At 37.6% G+C, this 23963-nt stretch overlaps 1 protein-coding gene across 2 annotated transcripts in view; it reads right to left on the minus strand.

Moving 5' to 3' along the window:
* The window catches only part of GRM8 (glutamate metabotropic receptor 8), a 752204-nt gene that overhangs the window by 293743 nt on the left and 434498 nt on the right, over window positions 1–23963 (minus strand). The window lies entirely within an intron of this gene.

Genomic DNA, 23963 nt, shown 5'->3' on the forward strand with positions numbered 1-23963 from the left:
ATTTCACTAAAAATTTGGCATGAGGGCTAAGATTTTCATCATTGGAGGCACACAGAAATGAGACAAAACTATTTGATTTTACTCCTGATTATTTTAGTCCTCTACTTACTGAGTCAGGTTTTTAAACTGGGTATTGAATTTTTTATTGTGAAAGAATAGAAACTATTTTATTAGCAACAAAATGATATAAAGTAAATAAAAGACATATAGTTTCATTATCTTCATTTCTACCTTATGAGCTCTATTATACTGTACATGCTGGTAATTACCTAGCATTTTGGTAGTGCTTTGATCTTTTAAGTAAAATGTGTACACTGTTGTTCTTCTCATCCACCTTAGCTCCAACGGCATCACTTAATAAGTGGCCCAAAGTAAGATCTCCCCCTCCATCCCACATCTGTCCTTGTTTAGAATGTGCTCTGTTTGGGAGCTCTTTTTGTAAATATTAAATGACAGTATTTCCTTAAATGAACTGCTTATCTTTAGAAGAATCATTCAATTTATTTTCTTCTTGAACTCAACTTTTTATTTGTTTCTATTGTTTAATTTGTTCCAGCTTATTGATACATAATTGACATATAACACTGTAAGTTGAATAAATACAACATGATGATTTAATACACATACATATTGTGAAATGATTACCGCCATAAGGTTAGTTAACATATCCTCCACCTCACATAGTTGCCTTTTTTATTCCTTGTGGTGAGAACTTTTAAGATCCAATCGCTTAGAAACTTTCAAGTATACAACACTGTGTTGTTACCTATAGTCATCCTGCTGTACATTAGATAAAAGATGTAGAGCTCTCAAAATGAATGTCATTCAGAATAATTGTACCTGTTTTTAGGTATATTTAGGGCTGAGAACTGGCATTGGAGATTACCTTTAGCTTGGCCTTTATCATTTAACATGTAACAGAAACATAGAATTAAAAATGGAAGATAAAATTGATGTTAAAAGTTAGATGGTGTATAATTAGTTATAATCCAACATTCTCATTTTGAGGATGAGGAAACTCAGTTTGTGGAGGTGAAATTCACTTAGGACACACAATGCAGACACAGGAACCACTGCCAGGTCTCAGATATTGAAATCCAATATTCTCTCAATCTCCAGGAAAATGGGGTAGATGGCAAGAATGTTGGACACGCAAGGAAAAAAAACGACAGATAGGACATTGAGGACTTACTAAGGAGATCGAAAAGGATCTATCATTTCCACATTCCCACAAACTTTATACATCTGGTACCACTGGGAGAGTGGTAAGCAAGCACTTTAAATCTTCCCATAAATGTCAGTTAGTAAACTTTAATAAAAGTCTTTAAGTTCAACAAATATTTCCTTTCTTCACAAAAATGCATATTTCCTCTAAATTTAGAGATGTGAATTAAGATGGTTGTCTTATATTTGGGTTTTTACACTCTGACAAAACCAGTGACTTTCTTCTAGACAAATGTAGTGGTCAATTCATTCATTTTCATTAATCAGATCATTGAACCTTTTTTCCTCTGGTCTCAATCACTTGTTCCACTCAGACCCTTTAAATGCTGTTTGTTGGTGCTCTACTCCCTGCAGTCTTTTGTGATGCTAAATTCTGCTCCTCCCTTTTCAACACACCTTTTCAGACTTTTTTGATGACTCAACATTCCATTCCCCAAGATTGAGTCCTCTTTTATTTTTCCCAACCTCAGAATCCATTCATTCTCAACTATTACTATTGGTAGGGTCTAGAAATAGAAACTGGAATCCAAAATTTTAATTATAGAGTCCAAAACATTAGATCAACTTATAGCATCAATTTAATTCATTGTGGAATCTAGCTTTCTGGACTTTACTGTCACCTAACTTCCAACCCACATTTCCAATTGCATGCCATATTTCTATTTAGTCTCCTTCCATATCAAACTCATAAGATCCAAAACCAGGCTATCATTGTAGGGAATTACATTATTATTTTCTTAAAACCTCCTATTGAGGATTTGGCAGGCTTAGGAACACAAAGAGAGAAGGCATTTCTAACAAAGAACCTCTTTGAGGTGCCAAAAGGTATACTGTCTCTTTCAACCTGCCTTAGTTGAGTGATCTAAGCTAAGATCCATGCGGATATGGGGATCCTAGGACAGGACTGTGTATGTGCAGAACATCACCAAGTAACTATGGAAGCAGCACTTTCAGCTTTCCATAGTTTTAACCACAAAATAGACAATTCATAAATACATACTGATGAATGGTCACAGAAACCAACAACATTCAGTTATATCTTTAAAGACCTTATCTGGTGACAAATGGCTCTGGTTAGTCCAGAACTGAGGAGTTTTTCAGGATGTAGGATCACAACCTGGACAGTCCTGGGCAGACTAGCATGGTTTCTTATGAACAAGGAGGCAAATGGTGAGGGAAACTTAATGATAAAAGACTGAAATAACTACACTGAGGGTAGGTCCCTAGGTCTATATGAAGAGATCCTTGTGTTTCATTTATTTTGCATCACTGAACTTGATAACTGAAAAGGAAGACTAGGCATCCCAGAGCAGTTGTTCCCATCTTAGTTATCTTCTTAAGTACAGATTCTGCAGTGCCATCCAGACTTAATGAATCAGAATCTCCCAACTTGAGGACATGAATACTCTGTAATTTCAAAACATAGATATCTAACTGTCTTAGATATCTGTCTTAGATAGACACTGTCTTAGATAGAACTGTCATAGATATCTAACTGTCTTAGTCAGTTTGGGCCACTACAACAAAGTGCCACAGACCGGGTGGCAGGAATTTATTTCTCAGAGGTCTGAGTCTGGACTTCCAGGCTCAGGATGCCAGCATGGACAGGTTCTGGTGAAGGCTCTCTTCTGGGTTGCAGGTGGCTGTTTTCTTACATCCTCAATTGGCAGAACGCAGAGAGGAAGCAAGCTCTCTTATGACTCTTAGAAGGGCACTAATCTCATTCATGAGGGCTCTACCCTCAAGACAGTATCTGATCCTAGTTACCTCCCAAAGGCCCACCTCTAATACCATCATATTAGGGAGTAGGGTTTCAACATAGGAATATGGTGGTGGGGGGGAACACAAGCATTCAATCTATAGCACTCATATTCCAGGTTATGTTGATTGTATTGCTGCTCTGTAAACTCTTCTGCAGCATGCTCACATGCAAACACACACACACACACACACTTTAAAGAAAAAAGAGGAATTCCACGTCTCCATTACTAAAGGAGTATGGTCAGCAGGCATAGGATTGGCAGAAAATGCCAAAGCCAAATTGATTCAAAGAAAGTAATGACCATGAGAACTTAAGGCATTTGGAAATTTTCCACAATCCATGGGATATATGGGCAAGCCAGATGTGTATGAATATTTTATATTTTTAAATTTACTCTATCCCCAAATGTCCGGAATTTGACGTACCAGGATTTTATTTTAATGCTACTGCAACCTCCTAGAAGTCTGTAAGATATTTCTGACCATTCAATAACTGAGATAAAGTTATATACAACAATTTCCTGATATACTTTTAATATAGATACCCCAACTTAATAGACATACTCTTCCTTGGATTCCTCCCCAATATTTTTCCACCTTCATGTATAATGGATTTATATTAATTCTGAAACACCACACCATCTTATTAAAGGAAAATATGTAAATTTTCACTAGTCAAACTATTTATTTCCTTGCTAGTTCTAAACTACAATTAGTTTGAGTAAAGGTTAAATATATACAACTTTGTTTTCTTTTAAAGTAAAAGTTCATAAGGCTCTCTAGTAACTATTGCCACACAAGTCAATGGACACTATAAGACATTTTTCATAAATCAATGTATGTACGTGGTGACAAACTAAAAGACTGATCACTATTGCCATTTCTAAATTTAAAAGGAAATTATCTGATTTCTTTTCAGGCTGTTTAGACAAGGTATTTTTTCTATTTCCTAAAACTTCAAACATAATGACACTTAAGATTTTACAGGATCTAGAGTTTGCCCCTCACTTCCTATATCTGCTTCCCTTGATCATCTAAGAGAATAATTTAGGAAGCTGACAGTGAATCATCAACTTAATTGCCTGTAAAATTTCATTATGCTATCGTTTCTAAAGTTAGCCTTACTGTATTGCTACAAAGTGCTAAACATTGTTTTAAAGCCTGTATGTCAGCCATCCATTTAAAACACTGATTGTAAAGTTGTGATGTGTTTTAGTGCATAGCTTAAAATTAACAACATATAGCTAAGAGTTTGTGTGGTAGGAGACGAAGTCAGCCTCATAAATCTTATAGCAAGATTGTTTTATGTTTTCATTAATGAAATCTAAAACCCTGACAGTATCTCCGTCCCTGGAACACACAGTAAATTCTTATTGGTCCGAGCAATACCACATGGACCTCAGTTAAGGTCTTCTGCACATCAGGGTGTATCTTTTTTGGTTTTGTTCCTTCTTAGCGAAAAGCAAATCTACTCAAGTTTGCAAAGTGCTGTATATTTTATAATGTGAGTTCCTAAGATGAAGCTGACATGAATTTTAAATTCTTTGACTGACACATAGTTTTTGAGCTTTGCTTTCTAAGAATTTCTCATTTCTCAGAAGATAGCTTAGTTTTGTAAACTGAGATACTAGGGGCTATTTTCCTTTTCCTGAAATTATTATAAAACTCATAATGTTACTGCAGGGATGATCTAAAAAAACAGTGGTCAATTAAGTGGGAAAAAAATGTAAGTCAAATTAGTCCTTTTATTCCCAGGAAAGCAAACATCCAATTGGTTGAATTTTTTACTACAGTCTTACCAGGTAGTAGAAATAATCCCACACTCTAAATTTGTAGGTTAAAAATGACTTCTTTATTTAGCTCCTCCCTGACATTTTCTTAAGTATGTAGCAAGTATTTTAAATAATTCAATCATTTTCTTGCAGTTGCTGTGAGGAGGATGGTAAGAGGGAAGGAGAGAATTTGTCAGTTGCTATGAATAAACACATTTACGCATACAGGACCAAATAGAAAAGTCATTCTGAATTCCACAAAAACTCCATCTGCCTTACTCCTTGATACACCAGAGATGAGACTGTCACACCCTGCATTGAGCTTTCCCGATACCGCATATGTATGTAGTGACGCAGAGAGGGTAAAATTCTTACACGCTTGAGAATGATGCCAAGAACTGCACTTCACACTAAAAAGTAATCGCTATCAGGTTAGCAAACGTAAGTCATCTTATACTGAATTTAAACTGGTTTGGTTTCAAGGACACAGTAGAGGGAGGATGGAAAAGAAAGATTAGCGTGTTCAGTAATTCAGGAATATCTCCTAGGCACTAGGATAGGCAAAGGAAATGTGTGCACCTCCCAAACCGCAGAGGGATGAAAACATGGGCCCTGTAAGGCAGAAGGACAGACTGAGTAAAGGAGGCTGCCGGCACGGGAGAAGAGGACGGGCCAGTCAGACAGACCTGCATTCAAATCCCAGTTGCACAACTCAACAGGCCCGGGACACTTTCCTGAACCTCACCAAGCCTAGTTCAACTGGAAAGGTTGCCCACAGGGACTTCCAAGACAGGGTCCCCATCTCTCCAGCCTCAACTGCTGGTAGCACCCTACCTCTCTCTTCTCCACTTTCAGGTCCTTGAATATAACCTGAGATCTTCAAACCATGGGACTTCACTTAGATGTTCACTTTGTAACTTTCTTCACTGCTTCCCAGAGATCTCCTTCTCAACCTCCAAGCTTCAGGTAAGATGTCAACTCAAATTCAGCTGCAGTAGTGATAGTTAATCATTTTATTTTCGATTTAACAGCTCAGATCAAGTCAAAGAGCATATTAAATGCTAGGTTTAAGTACTAAATATTGTTTGGTTGGAAACAGAGAGCCAATACTGGTATTTAAAATTATTTCTGGGAATTATGTGTAAAGTAAATTGAAACAAACATAAGTTGAAGGTAGAGATACAGGTTGGGAGGCAGGGCAGCAATAGGTTGAAACAGTGGAAAAGAAAAAGAATGAGAGAAAATATATTTCAGATGTCAAATTAACAGTCTTTGGATACCTAATTAAATATGAGAGTAGGAGTTGGAGGCAATCAACAACTCAGCAGTTTTGAGGACAGGTAGTAGAATATTGGCACCACTAACAGAATTTGGAAAATCAGGTGAACAGGAAGCCTCCATTTATGGCAGTTAAAAAGACTGATGTTTAAGATTCTATAGTATTGTATCCTCTAACAAAACATAAACTTTATATAAATTTGTTGAGTTATTTAAAGAATAAAGGTCCAAATGTTTAGAGTAATCATATAACAGTGATATGGTTGATTATTTATAACACTGCAATAATTTATGCCACCTTGGAGTGAAATACCTTATGCGGTACTGCCTTAAGACCAGTGGTTTGAGAATTCAAAGACCTATGTTCCAGTTCTAACACGGTGACCAACTGAATTTGTGTCCTTGGTCAAGTCATGATCTCTCTGGCATTTATTTACTTCTCAGTAGAAATTAGAGGACTGAACACGATGATCAATCAGGGTCCCTTCAGTTCTAAAATTCTAGATTCTAGGGCAGCTTCTTTTATTTCTGTTTCCTTCTTACACTAAGATCACTTGAAGATTGCATTAGGGTGTGACTGAACAAATACCACTAAACTCAATTCTCCAAAACAGCTAGGACTATCCAGTAACCAAGACCTGGAAATTCTGCACTAACAACAACAAAAAAAGAAAACAAAAACCAAACGTCAGCCTGGATTTTTCTTCTTGAATTCTCAGACTGATTAACTGAGTCACTGCATTTTCATTATTCTTAGACTTGAGCTATATATCGAATCTGGTTCCTCACAAAGGAGAAATGTTTTTCATTTATCTTTTTATTTTTATCCAATGGTTAAAAGAATCATTTATGGAAAATCAATTATGAAGACATGAAAGGGAAGAGGGAGGACACAAATAATTAAAATGGGCAGGACTCTTCACAGACAGCTTCTCTTTGATCGTAAATTATTATTACTCCTTTCATCTTCTTTTTTTTTTTTTAAAGATAACGGAACTAAGACTCAAAAAGTTGAATCATTTACCAAATATCACACAGTTATGGCAGAAACAGTCAAGTCAAGCCTGACCCCAAACCTCTGCCATTTACTGCTTCACTTCCTCTCCTCCTGAAGTTTTCTTTGATTCTTCCAGCTCGGGCTTAACTTTCACTTCTTCGAACTCCTGTTTAACGTTCAGTCATTGTATCCATGACTTGTTTGTCTCCTAGTTAAGTATAAAGATTGTGTGTGTGTGTATGTGTCTGTGTGTGTGTGTGTGTGTGTGTGTGTGAAACTTTAAAGAGGGCAGTGGAGCAGGGATTAAAGAATATTATAAAATAATACATATTTTTACAAAAATAGTAACTAATAAATACTAACAAATATTAACAAATGACAATATCTACATTGAAATGCTAAAAGGGGGGAATACATTTCTATAACATTTTGAGCATTTTCCTGAACTACATAGAAAATTTTTGTTTGTGAATTTCAACCACACACCTGAGATAAAATTGGCATAAAATGGCTGAAACTCATAAGCAAGATGATTGGATATTTGTAGTGAAATCCAAGCTAGTAAGGCCTATAACTTTATATTTATAAAAATTAAAAAGGGTATTTTAGCATTGGAGAGAGTGTGTGTACATTTATATATCTAGAGGATTTCTATAGGAAAATAACATCAAGCTCAAAAGAGAATTCGACACCTAAGGTCCTGCTTCATAGATTCTATAGTAGGCTTTCTCAAGGCCCTGTAAATACATGTATTAGACTAACCAACTAGCTTGAGCCTCGGCTTTACCTATTTAAACAGAACAGAGAAAATGAGAAGGGTCCTCCCGCTGAAAATCACCTGCTCTCCATCTTCTTCTGTAATTTAAATGTAGTCCCAAGAACTGAAGGCTCTTGGCTGCCTGAGGACACGTCAGGAGACACTTGTAAATCAACCAGTGAAGAGTGTTACAGTAGCCCACAATAACTTCTCTCCTTTGTGCCTGACAGGAAATGGAAAATGCTCCCGGCAGGTGCCAGGCGTCCCCTTCAGGAGTTACATTTTCCATGCAATGTCCTAGGGCTTTTAAAACACTGAAAAACCTAAGGTAAGTGGCAAATAAGATTAAGAGTGTATCTTCAGGCAAAACTACCAGTTTAAAAGAAAGATGTTCAGAAGAGAAAGTCATTTCATAGGTATATCCCTAGGTCCCCAAAGAAAATGCAGTTGATTAAATTCAAACAGTTGCATTTTGCTACATAACCATCTTAGATCATATACATTAGAGACGAATTTTGATAGAAAATAGTGTGTAAAACTCTTAATAGTAGAGTTCATAGTTAAGAGAACAGCTTTTCTCTTTAAAGCATATTAAATTTTCTCCATTGAAGGATTCAAATTTTCCCTTCATAATTCCCCCTTCAGTGGGTAGGATTTCTAATGCCCCACCTTCCATTCCAAAATATGTTATACTTGTCATTGCAGACCCTATGATACGGCTTAGGATTTGCCTTAAAAATTTTTTTTTTCCAGTTACAAAAGTAAATCACAGCCTTTGTAGAAATGTGAGGGGAAAAGTATTGGGTTGGCCAACAAGTTCATTCGTTTTTTTCCTAAGACGGCTCTAGTAGTGCTTAGTTGTCTTTAACTTCATTCGAAACAATTTTGTTAGATTGTATGTGACAGCTGTCACATCAGCGTGCATTTAAAAAAAAAACCTTATCAAAATTGGTGAATTTTTGTGTAGCCATTTTAATACTGAAAATGGAAGAAAAAAGAAATGTTTTCGGCATATTATGCTTTATTATTTCAAGGAAGGTAAAAATGCAACCGATCCATCCAAAAGACGTATTTTTTTTTTAACGCCAGATACAGGCTTTTTGGTTAAAACCTTGCTTTTTACATTGCCTTAAGTATAAATAGTAATCTTGGAGTGGCTTCAGTTCATCATTTGGGCTGCTCATTCTTCCACAGAGGAAAAAGAAATTATATTGGTTTCCTCAGCCTTCCTTCACCCTGCAATATTTTCATCCCATGTTTGCCTTGTCTCACTCAAAAAAAGGTTTCTAATGTCAAAAACAAAACACCACCGAAACTCAAAAAAAGATTTGTGCAGTGTACGGAGAAGGTGCTATGACTGATCGAACGTGTCAAAAGTGGTTTGCAAAGTTTTGTGCTGGACATTTGTCGCTGGACGATGCTCCACAATGTCAGGTAGACCAGTTGAAGTGGAAGCGATCAAATAGAGACATTAATTGAGAACAATCAACATTATACCACGCAGGAGATAGCCGATATACTCAAAATATCCAAATCAAGCACTGAAAATCATTTGCACCAGCTTGGTTATATTCATGTCGTTGATGTTTGGGTTCAACATAAGTTAATTGAAAAAAACCTTCTTGACCGTATTTCCGCATGCGATTCTCTACTTAAACATAATGAAAACACTCCGTTTTTGAAACAGATTTTGACGGGCGATGAAAAGTCGATACTGCACAATAATGTGGAACTTAAGAGATCGTGGGGCAAGTGAAATGAACCACCACCAACCAAACCAAAGGCCGGTCTTCATCCGAAGAAGGTGATGCTGTATATATGGTGGGATTGGAAGGGAGTCCTCTATTAGGAGCTCCTTCCGGAAAACCAAACGGTTAATTCCAAGTACTGCTCCCAATGAGACCAACTAAAAGCAGCACTGGATGAAAACTGTACAGCATTAGTCAACAGAAAACGCATAATCTTCCATCAGGATAAAGCAAGACCGCACGTTTCTTTGATGACCAGGCAAAAACTGTTACAGCTTGGTTGGGAAGTTCTGACTCATCCGTTGTAATCACCAGACATTGCACCTTCAGATTTCCATTTATTTCAGTCTTTATAAAATTCCCTTAATGGAAAAAATTTCAATTCCCTGGAAGACTGTAAAAGGCACCTGGAACAGTTCTTTGCTCAAAAAGATAAAAAGTTTTGGGAAGATGGAATTATGAAGTTGCCTGAAAAATGGCAGAAGGTATTGGAACAAAAGAGTGAATACATTGTTCAATAAAGTTCTTGGTGAAAATGAAAAATGTGTCTTTTATTTTTACTTAAAAGCCAAAGGAACTTTTTGGCCAACCCAATATAAAGAAGAAAATAGAGAATATCCATTGGCCCACTCTGTTAACCACTACTTGCACGCTGGTCTATTGCCTTACAGCATTTCTTTCCCTCTTTATTTATAAAAATTAAGATAACTCTGTATATACTTTTAAAACATACAATATTCACTTCACCTATAGTGAGAATTTCCCCGTATTGTAGGGAAGCGTGGTTTTTATAACACTTGTATTATATATAGCTCACTTAATGGATTCAGGATTTTGCATTTAACTCCTGATACCCAACATGATATTTGGTGCAAGGTAGGGATCTAACTTTATGCTTTCTAAATTGTGAACCTATTCTCCCAGACTACTGAATGAACGTTCTTTTCCCCATTAATTTACATAAAGTCACTTTTAACACATATCAGATGCATACATTATTAGATATATAAATGTGAAATTTCTGCTCTAGTCTGCTTGTCTCTTAACATGCCAATACTCCCTTTTTCACAAATATTGTAATTCTATAGGTTGTACCATCTGTTCACACAAATTCTATCAGTACTCTTATTTTTTAAAATTCTTGATTATTCTCACAAATAAACTTTAGAATTATTTAAACTAGTTTCAGAAATTGAAGCTTTTATTAGAATTGCATCGATTTTTAAAGTTAGTGGCAGAAGACTTGACATAGCTACAATATTCAGTGTTCCCACTTGGAGACATAGGATCTCCACTTATTCCAATCTTCTTCTGGAATCCTCAGAAATATATGTCACTTGCTCATTTCTTTTTAAGTAATACCTCAATATTTTGTGTTTTCAAGCTTTATAAAATAGAATTTTTTCATTCGATTTTTAATTGGTTATTCATGGTATACTTCCTAAATCTCAATTCACTTTTAATGCTCAACATTTTCTTCTCCCCTTATTTAAACTCTATGCATTCAAGAAGGCCCAGATTAAGTCCTCTGTCTTCTACAAAACAAGAAAAATGCAAAAAAGCATGGGCTCTGAGATCAGACAGATGAAAATTTGAGACCCTGCCTCTGCGTCTCTTATTCTTTACTCAGAAAATGGGAATTTATACCTACGTTGCATAGTTGTTTTGAGCATTGAGATAATGTAGAGCATCTGTGCATTACATAGTGAATAAATGGACACCATTATTTGTTATGTAGGGCTATAAAATATTTAACCTTCTATAACGTGCAACACTTTTCCAATTACACAAACAGAAGAGATCACAATATAAACCCAGGATATATGTTCACGTACTCATTCAATAAGCATGATAAAGGCAATGTACTTCAATGATTAGGAACAACCACCCTACATCCAATCTGCCTGGGTTCAAATCTCAGCACCACCATTTACTATTTATGGGACTTTGATTAAGTCCCCTAATATCTCATGCCTCAGTTTCCTCATCCATAAAATGAGGATAATAATAGTATCTCACCCCACTGGGGTTGTCATAATTAAATGAGTTAATATATATAAGGCAGAAGTCTGTTGAAATAGGAATATATAAGGGGATGTTGCTATTACCTTCTTTATTATCTATCATCATTCATCATTGTATGATATATTAAGCACTGAGCTGGATACAATGGCAAACCAAAACTCACCTAGTCCCCGATGTCATGGAATGACACTAGGACTAAGATCTAAAGGATAAACAGGAGTGAATTAGGTGAGAAAGGGAAGCAGGGGAAGCACAAAAGGCAGGGTGACAGTAATAGCGAAGGTCCAGGGATAGGAGAGACCTATAACTTGCAATTAATAAAAGAGAAATGCTCACGCTAAAGCAACCCTAAAAATCATCCTATCTGCTGTTTTTCAACTTCATGACATGACCTATTACTGGTTCTTCAAATCAATGTAGTAAGTCACAAACAGCATATCTTTAAAATAAAGAAAACGATAGAAATCAAGTGCATCACATATAGGAACAGGATGAATTATTTCTTGAAACTTTTGTTTCACTTGCAAGGCATGTGTCTACCAGGTTGCCATATACAACAAATTATTAATCTGCAGTGAAGTCAAAAAAAATTGAAACTCACTGACCTAGTCCAATCTTCTTATTTTACAAATGGTGAAACTAGGGTAGAGGAACACTGAGTGATTTTTCCAGGTCTGACAGCTCATGAAGAGGCAGAGCCAGGGACAGAACCTTAACCATCTAATTCCATGACTCTTCTCTTTATATCATGTTTCCTCTTTCTAGCTTCATGTTCTCTCCCTTTGTAATTGAGTTCCATTGAGGATAAGTAAAACTTGAGGGAATCACTAAATGAGTTTGCCCGTGCGGAACTAAAAGCCTTGAAAGAATTAGTTAAATGAATTATGGGAGGAAATGAATAACAAGAAGGTGTGAGTTATGGTAAGGCTCTCTCTCACGCCAACTTCATAGGAGTATCAGTGGAAACCAACAACATTCAGAGAACCATGCCTTTTGGTTGAAAATGCCAAAAATATAAAAGCAAAGGATTTTATAACAGAAACTTAAATTTAAAATTAAAAAAAAAAAGAAAACCTGAAGTACTTTGAGTATAATATGCATACCCTTAAAATGGAAATTTTAGGGTATCTTTCTGTGGTACTGGACCACCCAGATGCAAAAGGAAAACAATCGTTGCCTCTGTACAATGTGGTCCATCCTCTGGGTGACTGACTGGGTTTTTCACTTCTCTTCCCAGCTTTAGGGGTCAGAGCACAGGCGTAGGTATAATGCCAGTGGCTGATTAAAACAGGTCGCAATCTGTCTGGGAGAGTTTCTATGCCATCCTTCACTGGGACAGGGACCAGACAAGATGACCTCTCATGTTGCCTTCCAATTAATTCAATCAGCCTCTGCTTCCATCAGACACCTTCAGGGATGCAAACCATCCACTCATTCCAAGTCCTCACCAGGAATCAGTAAACACAGACGCTGCAGACTGTGTTTAATGAATAACCAGGATTCATCTTTCAGTCATCATCCTTGATTTACAGCCTGCTTCTAAATATTATTTTCTCTTCCAATAATCTAAAACCTCATGAAGGACGGTGGCCGGATCTGCCTCCTCTGAACACCCACTGGGCATAGTATGGTGCCTAAATACGTCTTGGGTGAGTATCAACGTTTGTTAAAACAACTCACATCAAGTTTCTTTTTAAAGAAGGGTTTACACCAACAACATAATCCCAATTAGCTGTGCGTAAAGCGTCCATCCCCTTTGCTTTAATATTCTATGAAGTGCCACTCTAGGAAACTATTATGGGATATAATAAAGTACAACTGGGAAGGCTCTTGTCAAATAAACTAAAGTTATGCCTTTTATTTTTATGTTCAAGTAAATGTACACAAAAGATGGAATCGGTAGGGGTGTTTTGTTTCTCTCCACTCGGACTGGCAGGATAATTTCCATAATAGAGTCAACAGAATGTCTGAGACTAACTGCATTAGACAGTGTTGAAACAACAGATCCAAGATGAGGTAAGTGTTCATTTCAACCCCCTCATAATACGCCTGTGGCTGTATTTCTTCCCTTCCTAAACAATCAATAAAACATCAGTATTCATTAAGCCGAACTTATACACACAGTTGCCCAAGATCAAAAATTGTGGCTTTTGACTAGGAATTTACAACAGAAAGTAGATTTGACATCTTTTAAAAAAAAAAATCTTACTAGTATAAACTGGGATTTCCTCCAACGTTACATATAAACTAATTTATAGTGCATGATTTAGTGTGACTCTTATATGGACCTAGTAAACTTTCCAAGACAAAGGTGGAATTCTAGCCCTATAACCACCAAGGGTCTCTTCTGGCAACCACCTCTGATTTCAACTGGAAAGATGGAGCATGACCAGTTGGAATCTCCCATTAATTACCCCTGTATGCGAATGCAGAAAAAAAAATTGAAAATATTTTCATCTTTAAAGTTTCAATGCATGCAAATGCAAAAGAGAATTGAAAATATTTTCATCTTTAAACTTTCATCATACGCTTTAAATACCAAAACACATTTTGTAAGAAAATTATAAATAGAAATTTGATATATTTAGAACCAATGTGAAAATCATAGCCTGAGATGCACTTTAAATTTATTTCTAACAAATCTGCTTTTTGGAGTCTGTTCTCAGTGGTTTATTTTTACGCCCCATATTATGTTACTAGCATCAAGGACTTGAGTAGAAAACAGGGAGATATGATAAAGGAAACATGTAGACATAATGGCTCAAGTGTACAAATTTTCATAAACAGCCTTCTTTTTAGAAGCTAAGGGGAAGAAATAAGATTTACTGGGATCTACTGTGAGCCAACATCCATACTAGACAAGTCAGATGTGTTCTTACATAATCCCTGTAATAACTCCATGAAGCAGGTTTTATCATTCTTCCCATTTTTTTAGATGAGGATACTGAGTCTCAGACAGGTTAAAAATCTGCCTGTTATCACAGGCATAGTAAGCTGTAAAGCCAAGACTCCAAACTGTGTCTATTCAAACTGTCTTGTTTTTTCCTTATAACTCAAGTCTAAACAATAAAGAATGTGCCCAGGTACAGCAAATGGATTTAGACTAAGATATAAACCTGCTACCAGGCCCTTGAATAGACCTGTCTCACTTGCACTCTAAGTACCTGGTAAACATTTGGCCTTTGACTTCCTATGACAGTCTTGTGTGTTCAGCTTCTGTATGAGAAGCAATTTTTAATATATGAGTTTTCTTTTTTCAAAACATTTTTATTTGATTTATTTAAACTAAACAAAAACCTCACCCATTTTCCCATCTCCCACCCCTTGCCTTTTGCAATCACCAATCTGTTCTCTCTATATGTGACCTTGGTTTGTCGTTGTTGCTGTTTTGATTCCACATTTAAGAGAGATCATAACAGTATTTGCCTTTCTCTGTCTGACTTATTTCACTTAGCACAGTGCCCTTAAGGTCCATCCATGCTGTCCCAAGCAGCAAGATGTCACCCTTCTTTATGGCTGAATAATATTCTATAATCACTTTATCCATTTATCCACAGATGGACACTTAGATTGTTTCCATTTCTTGGCTATTGTAAATAATGCTGCAATAAACAAGGGGCTGCATATATCTTTTCAAATTACTGTTTTCGTTTCCTTTGGATAAATACCCAGGAATGGACGTGATAGATCATATGGTATTTCTGTTTTTAATTTTGAGGGGAGGCTCCATACTGTTCTCCATTGTGGTTGTACCTATTTACATTCCCACCAACAGTGCACAAGGATCCCCTTTTCTCCACATCCTCACCAACACTTGTTATTGCTTGTCTTTTTGACAATACCCATTCTAACAGGTGTGAAGTATTATCTCGTTGTGTTTGATTTGCATTTCCCTGATTAATGATGTTAAGCATCTTTTCACACACCTGTCGGCTATCTGTATGTCTTCTTTGGAAAAATGTCTATTCATATCTGCTCCTTTTTTAATCAGACTTTTTTTTTTTAGTATTGAGTTGTATGAGTTCTTTATATATTTTGGATATTAGCCCTTTAACAGATATATAATTTGCAATTATTTCCTCCTATTCAGTAGGTTGCCTTTTCATTTTATTGATGCTTTCCTTTGCTGTGCAGAAGCTTTTTAGTTGGATGTAGTCCCACTTATTTACTTTTGCTTTTGTTGCTTTTGCTTTTGGTGTCAGATTCAAAACACCATTGCCAAAACCTATCTCAAGGAGTTTACTGCTGATATTTTCTTCTAGAAGTTTCATGGTTTCACGTCTTATGTTCAAGTCTTTAATCCATTTTGAGTTAATTTTTGTTTGTGCTGTAAGATAGTGGTCCAGTTTCATTCTTTTGCATTTTGCAATTTTCCCAGCACCAAGAGACTGTCCTTTCGCCATTGTATATTCTTGGCCCCTTTGTCATAAATTAATTGACCATATATGCATGGACTTACTTCTGCTCACTAATGAGGTTTCTGATAGTCTTTCAATAAATGATTTTAGGAATAAGACAGACTCAGGTACGGGAGCCATCTGGTAAACCACCCTCTTTCAAAGCCAAGGCTCTTAAAAGAGTATTTATGCTCCCACTTCCTCATTTCCATTCACATCTTGACTCCTGCAAGTTGTCTCTCAGCCCAACCACACATCAAGGCTATCTGGGCAGAGACCGTTAGTTGTACCTCAATACTAGCTCACCACTTTTTCCATAGTATTAGAACTCATGATTTTTATCAGGGCACAGAGTTGACCAGAATAAAGACATGGACATCGGCCCTTTGTCCCTATCATTTTTCAAACTTTCCTCCATCCTGACACCTGAAAGGCAAATGTTACAATGGGAACTCCACCAGCCATCTGGAACCAGGAGGAATTAGAGCCACATCCTAGAGCTGGCAGAGTAGCAAACTAGAAGCATTAGGTCCTCGAGTCCTGAGTAAAGCCGAGCCGTTGCACCATTCCTGGACTGCCTCCTCCAGACTTTACCAGACAGAAAAATAAAACTCTGGCCTCTTTAAACCAGTGTTATTTTCCCTGTCTGTTACTTATAGCTGGATATAATCCTAAATGATAAACAACCGTGGTCTCTTTGTGTCTAAACCCAAGGACAGTTTACCACATTTTGACTTTTAATTGTACCAGCCTTTTTACGAGGTAGCATGGAACAGTAGGAAAAATACAAAATTTATAATCAAAATTCCTCTACTTACTAGCTCTGTGATCTATGGCAAATGACTTAACCTCTCTTGGTCTCAGTGTCTTTATTGGTGAATGGGGGAAAATGACCACGTACCTCAAAGTGTTGTTACAAGTAGTCAATCAAATGGAAGCTACGATTTCTTGTGTCCTTTTTCACAGGGTGTAAGGACTTTAGAATTATAAATTTTATACCTTTAAGTTTAAAGTACCCTTCAACCGAAGTACCCCTTTTCTAGTTTTACGTACCACTGAATTAATGGACATTCTGGTTTTCTTCAGATAAGTCAATTGTTTATAAAATAAACAAGGAAAAAGAAATCCGTTCAAGGCACTCTCCTTTTTGTTGCTTCTAAAATCATCTCTGTATCCTATCTTATTTTAAGATAGTGTCACTAATGGTCCACAAAGGCAGGGACCATGTTTATTTTCATGTGTCATTTTACTTCCATGCACATGGTAACATCTCAGTAAATGTACCCTATTTCCCATCCTGCCATGCTAGTAATCCCAGTATCAAAAGGTCCTTTCTTCTGCCACATAATGAAAAGTTATGAACAGATTTACGCCCTACCTCTACTGGCTACCTCTTGTGGCAACCTCTTATCCTTTACTTTCTAAGTACAATCCTATAGCCAATTATGTTCTACCCCACATTCTTATGGCTTAATAATAAATATGATAAGTAAAACAGACTCAAAAGCTCTCTAGTTATTATAATTAGCATGTATAGACTTTCTGTCAATCAACTGGATGTGTTGGTCTAATTGAGCAAAAATCAGATTAATGTGACAAAGTGTTTGTGAACTGCATGACTGTTTTTTTGTTTTGTTTTGTGGTACGCGGGCCTCTCACTGCTGCGGCCCCTCCCGCTGCGGAGCACAGGCTCTGGACGCGCAGGCTCAGCGGTCATGGCTCACGGGCCCAGCCGCTCCGCGGCATGTGGCATCTTCCCGGACCGGGTCACGAACCCGCATCCCCTGCATCGGCAGGTGGACTCTCAACCACTGCGCCACCAGGGAAGCCCTGCATGACTGTTTTAAACTCTTTCTCAGTTAAGTTCACAGATGGAGTAATTGTAAATCCTTCTCAATTTGCAAATGCTGTTTTGCTCACAATATTGGCTCTCTTCTGCCCCCACAGTTAGGGGCTATGTCTAACCAAGTTATGAGGGAGACTAAGTTCATTTTCAATTCCTCTTGCTTCTGTAGTTCTTGATCATGTTTCTCCTTTAAATAGCCATGCTCCTGTCCCTTCATCCCTACCACAAGTGCCTGATACCAGCAAGATAAACTGATTCACAAAGAGATATTAATGGCTGATACTGTTCAAGGTGTCACCACCCCGAGTATATTCTGTTAACATGCCTTCACTTCTGGAATGTATGTTATCAGCATGTTGTGTGTAGGAAAGAATAGCCAATCTAGATGGCCATTTATTTCAACTACTGTCCCAGGGATGATCCTCCTCCCAGATTTCCAGGAGTCAACAAAAAGAGGGGAGGAAGTAATAATAACTTCAGCCAAATCCTACAGTATTCCTTTTTTATTGGATACTAGTCAACTGAAATCAAATATGTCATCACATTTAGCTTTAAGAAACATTACCTTTGCATACTTTGTTAATAAAAATTCTACCTTTCTTCAAAGGTAAAAATTCACTCTTAAAAAACACAGAAAAGGGCTTCCCTGGTGGTGCAGTGGTTGAGAGTCTGCCTGCCGATGCAGGGGACGCGGGTTCATGCCCCGGTCTGGGAAGATCCCACATGCCGCGGAGCGGCTGGGCCCGTGAGCCATGGCCGCTGAGCCTGCGCATCCGGAGCCTGTGCTCCGCAGCGGGAGAGGCCACAGCAGTGAGAGGCCCAACACAGAAAAAATATTATCAAATCAAGTGCTATCTTTTCCTCTCAATCTAATTTAAAAAAACAGCCTATCAAAATCTTTTATTCCTGTTATATTTACAAATCGACAGAGAGAATTTTCTATTCACTTTGATCAATTTTCCAAGTGGTAGCTCATCTTCTTTATTAAATAATTCACTATTTATTATGTTTTGCTCTTTAACTTCTTCATAATCATCCCCAGCTTTTACCTGCTGTGGCACAGACTTGTGTGCTTTAATAATCTGGTAGGCCTTTTAGTTCTGTTTTTGGGTATTCGACTTCATCTCTTGTACATATTTGTAAATCACCATACCTCAATCACTCAACTTCTTCAAATAAGGTAAATTCTACTGAAATATAATTCTTAGTAGCTTCACTAATTTTCAAAGAAATTCCTAAAACTTTTATAATCAATTTCATTCTCTTAGCTAAAAGATCTCAGCTGAGAGTCATATACAAATGACTAAAGATGAGGGGGAAATCCCCACCTAATTCTTTCTATTTCAAAGTATATTAGAAAATCCACTTGCTCCATTTACTTTCTTCAGGGAATCTTTGGTCAAAACCAACAAAAACAGCAAAAGTCATCTGAAGAATGTATGGCTAATCTATCATTCAAAAGTCTCCTTCAGATATTCTTTATATTTATCTTATTCCTTGTACTCCAAATTTTACATGCTTTTCAACATTCTCCATCCTACTGATACTACAATCTTCCTGAATATTCCCATTTCCCAGAGTCACTCAAATATCTCTTAGGCCTTAGAACGTGGGAAAATTTGGTTTCCCTATCTATTGCAACGGTAAAGTAAAATACAATTACATTAAAGGACATGAAGAATGAATTCTATTTTACCCTTTAAAGGGGCTTTAGCATAAGTATACAGTTAAACATGCAATTAGTAGCAAACCAAGAAAGCATTTAGACTAATCAGGCCTAGACTCTAGGAAATGAGTTCACAGATTATGCCTGTGAGACATCATTCAGGTCGATTTGGTCAATTTAAAACAAAAAGATAAATCAGCTCAGAGACAGAAGGAAAAAACTGTCGATGGCTCTGCTTTTCAGCTGATGTAAATGCAGCCTTAATGAAATATAAGCTACTCTTCACATGGAAATAGATTTCATGTTATCCCGATCGTATTCAAAATCTTGTAACATATGGCATTCTAACTTTGAAACAGCCTTTTCTGAACCACCTACATGACAAGGAAGAAAGAGAAGTAGAAGAGCAAAGGGGAACAGCATCAAACATGGTACAAATGAATACAGACAGAAAAATAAGATGCTTTGTTTCTAGTAAACACTTAGTTTTTCCACAGTATGATTTATAACATATGGTAAGATAATCACTATAAACATCTTACATATTTTACACTTATTTTGCATTTCCTAGTTGCCAGAAGCCATACCGAAATCTAAGATAGCCTAATCATGTTCAAAAGACTAACAAGAACAACAAAAAATGGCAATGAAACACAATCACAGAGTAATTACTATTCAGCAAGGAGAACAATGGAAGCATCTTTTCTCTGGCTGTAATCAGTTTATAATTATGGCCCTGCAAACAAGGCAACACATAAAGAAACAGCAAGAAACTCCCAGTCAGCTTCCATGTTATAAATTTATGGTGCCTTGAAGCTTTTTATCTTCATTGCCCTGACAGATGATGGGGACTCCAAAGTTCTCCCTTCATCAGCACCAGCATCCAGACCAGATGTACAAGTTAATGTTCCAAAGAAGCTAATTTTTTTTTAATGTTAAAACCTCATAGAGCATGACAAATAACACAGGTTGAAAATATAAATAATTAAAACTAAGCATCAGCAGAAAAGTAGCTTATTTGTAACAAATAACAAGCCTAAAGAAACATGAAACATGCTCTTTCTAACATATGTTGATATCATCTAATATTATGGCTTGCTAAAATTATTTTATCTTAGTGGAATAGAAAGTGTGAGTTGCCTTCTGCTAGTCTAACCATTTACATCTTTTATACAGTGACTTTCTAGAGAAGGTTTGCTATATAGATTATGTCATACAGACTCAGAGATCAACTTATCTGCAAAAGGAAGACCATAAATGCTCTCTTATTTAAAGAGTTGAATAATCTTTTTTCTAACTGGCATTTTGGAGTATGGAATTCACTACCTGTTTAATTCTAGAATCAGTCTGTGTAAGAGCATATCCTTAAAGGCATTGTCAATGAAATTCTACCTTTTTTTAAACAACAACAAAAATGCACATCGTTAGCATAATCAAAATATGTATTGAGATTTCTTTTCATTTAATAAATATGGAGATACTGGACTTCCTAAAGAGAAATCTTTTATGTAGCTTCATAAGGATGCAAGAGATAACATACCTCACACCTACATTTTAAATTAAATGTTGGGTACTGGGATTTGCATTAGTATTTATTCACACAGTTGTACTTATCATTGTATTAAACCATAGTGTCAGCATTTTATTTAAAAGATTGTTTCTTTTCATTAAAAACTACGGTTATAAGTCCTAGAGGTGAATTAGCTATGTGTTCAGATGCTTGTGCCAAGGCGATCAGAGCCAGGCCACCTCTGGAGCCAGGGCTGAACTAATGGAGAAAGGAACATATGGCGAGGATGGTTCAGAGTCCCAACAGGTGAAGGTGAATGGCAAAGAGCGGCAGTGAGGCCCCATAAACTGTAGATGCAGACAGGAAGACAGGAAAGAATGGAGACTCGGCGGGTGAGAACGGGCTCTGAGTAGGAAGACTTGACCTGATTCAGGGGGTGCCAGCTGCTTTGCTAGACTGCACAATGTGAGTCAGATGCCTCTCCTGCGGGGGAGCAAGCAGGAAGTTTGAGATTCTCATTAACTCTTTGAGATCACCAGGGTGCCATTTGATAAATGGCAGTGCCGGCGTTCTGGTGTTCTAAGTGGAGCCCAAGCATCTGTTGGAATAAACGTACATCCTGCAGCAGCCGGCTTATTAAAATAGAGTGTGACCCCACCCAAAGAATGCACCCGAGTGATAATGACTGGTACATGTCATACATACAGTTACTAAAGAGAGAGAGAAGCCGAAAGAGAGATATTGAAGTCTAGCGCGCAGTTCTTAAACACTCCACTACTACATTCTCACTTTTTTAAAAAAGGACTTAATTTTTTTTTTTTTTTTTTTTTTTTTGCGGTACACGAGCCTCTCACTGTTGTGGCCTCTCCCGTTGCGGAGCACAGGCTCCGGACGCACAGGCTCAGCGGCCATGGCTCACGGGCCCAGCAGCTCCGCGGCATGTGGGATCCTCCCGGACAGGGGCACAAACCCGCGTCCCCTGCATCGGCAGGCGGACCCTCAACCACTGCGCCACCAGGGAAGCCCAAAAGGACTTAATTTGAGATGTCAGGTTAAGATAACTGAGTATCTTCATTGCTACCAGCTTTGTCTACATTTACTTGGACTTGCATTTACTGTTAGTGGTATTATTTTCTACCTTCTGTACTATATTCATATTTTTAATGTAAAGCATTGTCTGTATTGTTTCATCTGAGGCAACTTTCCCAGACCAGGTTTTTTGTTTAAGTCCTGCTGTAACCAGGGAGGCTGCCAACTCCAGGAGGTGACTCGCACGTCGAGCTCTGCATACATTCAAGTACAGAATCAAGCAGGAGGGCATTCCCTTTTCTCCTTGTGTAGGAGCCCTGAAGGAGAAACTGACTTGTAATGTCTACTGCCCATTCACAGGATTGTGTTCAAAAGCATAGCCCTTACACAATCTTTCAAAGTATTTTGCTGATAATTAGTATTTGTTGCCATCAGGTGAAAAACAGCCTCTTGGGTGCAGCTTGTGGGTAAAAGAACCATAAGAGTGGTTAACTGAATTCCATTTAAAAAAAAAACAACTCTAAAACAGATAAACGTCAATTTTAATCAGGCCATTAACCACTGTGCTGAAATTGAACATGTATTTGCAGGGAAACAGGTTTTTTGGAAAGATGGAGAGATGGAGACAGATACTGAATAGCACACCTGAGCATTCTATGATCTTCCTCAATGCAGTGTAAGACGATGCTGAGTTGTCTTCAGAAATTAGGAGTGCCTGGTATTTGTCAACACCCTTTCAAAGAAAGCTCACAGATTATAAATGAAATGTTTCGAGAGGGGCGACTTAAAAGACTTGTGGCACGTGCAAAATGCTGCTATAATTTCTAGCGTCTGGCAGGATGGTAGTCTGGAGGGACAGGTTCATGGCCACAGTGTGTCCCTTAGGAACAGAGAACTGGGGGAGGCCAGCAGGGGAATTTCAGGTTGCTCCAGACACGGTGGCCTTTCCACATCTGAGCAGTATGTTTCCTTGATGAGAATTTTTAAAATCTTCACTGTGATTGGTTCTGTTCTCCTTTTACCAATATCCATTGCTGCTGGAAACCAAAGTAATCAAGGTGACGTCTAAACGTACTGTGTGGACCCTGGACGGGCACCAGCAGCAGTGCCTGTCAGGGAACTTGTTAGAAAATAAGTCTTCAGGTCTCACCCCAGTTCCATGGAATCAGAAACTTGGGACTGGGGCCCAGCAACCTGTGTTTTAACAAAGGGATTCTGATTCACTGCAAAGTTTAAACTGTGAGCAAGTAGGTGTAGTTATTCTACCTTACTCTCAACTCTAATCCATAATTAATCTGAACCTGCTTGTCTCCCTGACTTGACTATCACAGGCCTTACATTTCAAAGAGTTTCAACCTAAAACACATCCATCATTCTAGAAAATAAAGCTATTTTTCTGATTTTTTGAAAAAGTCCTCCATGTAAGTTATCAGGTGAGTTTACCATTCCAGCCACGAACCGTACACTGACTCCGTCAAAGCTGTTTCGGTGACTGAGGGAAACAGAGCAGTATTTGCCAGCTGTCAACATGATGTCTGGCCACTGCCGGTGTGCCTACTTTTTCCGGGGCCCTCCTGCACTGCCTCTTGGTACAGGAGGTGCAAGTTCCTTCTTCATTCCTCACTCCCTCTCTCATCTTCCTCCTTGTTGAGGTCCACTCCATTGAATTTACAGCACATTCTTCCCTGCAATATAATTTGTACTGCAGAATACTCTTTGACTTTCATGCTAAACCCCTACACCTCCTTCCCCCTCCCGGAAGCAGAAGAAAGTTGGGAGGGGTGTGTCCTACATAATCAAGCTGCTGTGTGAAGTTTTTGCATGATAGTTCTACCAGCTAGCTTTCAAATCTTCACTCGGTTGTTTTATTTCTCTACTTGTAATAAAAAGTGCCCTCTTTATCGACTTCCTTTCTGATCCATACTTTAAAATTTAAAGTAATGGTTTCCTTGG

This window comes from Delphinus delphis, chromosome 9 (assembly GCF_949987515.2).
Source record: "Delphinus delphis chromosome 9, mDelDel1.2, whole genome shotgun sequence".
Lineage (NCBI taxonomy): Eukaryota > Metazoa > Chordata > Mammalia > Artiodactyla > Delphinidae > Delphinus > Delphinus delphis.